We start from the raw sequence: 835 nt of genomic DNA on the forward strand, positions 1-835 counted from the left end.
TCCCAGATCCCGTTCCCCACGCAGCTGCAGCCCTACAGCGTTCCCAGCTTGGAGGGTTCCGGATTTGGGGTCCCGAGGCCGGCTGCACCTGCTTTCGGCCCGGAGGTGACTCCCAGATCCGCGTTGCCGGCTCACGATCGCTTTACCTGGCACGTACTCGTGACACCAGCCAAGCAGGAGCGCCAAAGTGGGAAAATATATTTTGTGTAAGGATTTTGATATTTGACGTTTCAAATTGCAGCTGTCGTTACAGGACGAAGGACACTTTGCCGAGTGGAGGGACATGGTGGTCCCTTTCAGTACACAGAGCTTCTGAAAGTCTTATGGGTGTCTCCGTGGAGACGTCCCTGGATTTCATTTAAGGCTCCCAGACCAGTCAGCAGCTCCTCTGGGTTCCCGCCAAGACTGGCATGGAGTTCTCTCTCCCTAAGAGCAAACTTAGGAAACGAAGAGACCTGGGAACTCCTCAGTACCCACCCCTACACCTATGTCTCACAGTTTGGAAAGATGTGGCATCAATCTGATTTTTCCAGACGCTGCCCTCCCCCCGCCCCCGACCAGCTCCCTCTCAAGGCTAGGGATAGAGGTGACAAAGGGGTCTGACCCAGCCATGCATGGGGTCCCAAACCCTCAGACATCCCTGGTGGCTTCATAGTCCACCTCTCAGCTTCTGTCTTCCCTTCAGACTCTGAGAACTAAGGCTCCCAAAACGGGAGAACAGAGACTGTGCTTCACTCCCTGGGGCAAGGCACCCATTTCTCCTTAACAGGGCACAGGAGATGAGTGTCAGGAAAGGGTTGAGGGCCAGCCCTGTAGTCAGATTCCAGGAAGATTC

The sequence above is a fragment of the Lipotes vexillifer genome, unplaced genomic scaffold (assembly GCF_000442215.2).
Source record: "Lipotes vexillifer unplaced genomic scaffold, Lipotes_vexillifer_v1.1 scaffold914, whole genome shotgun sequence".
NCBI lineage: Eukaryota > Metazoa > Chordata > Mammalia > Artiodactyla > Lipotidae > Lipotes > Lipotes vexillifer.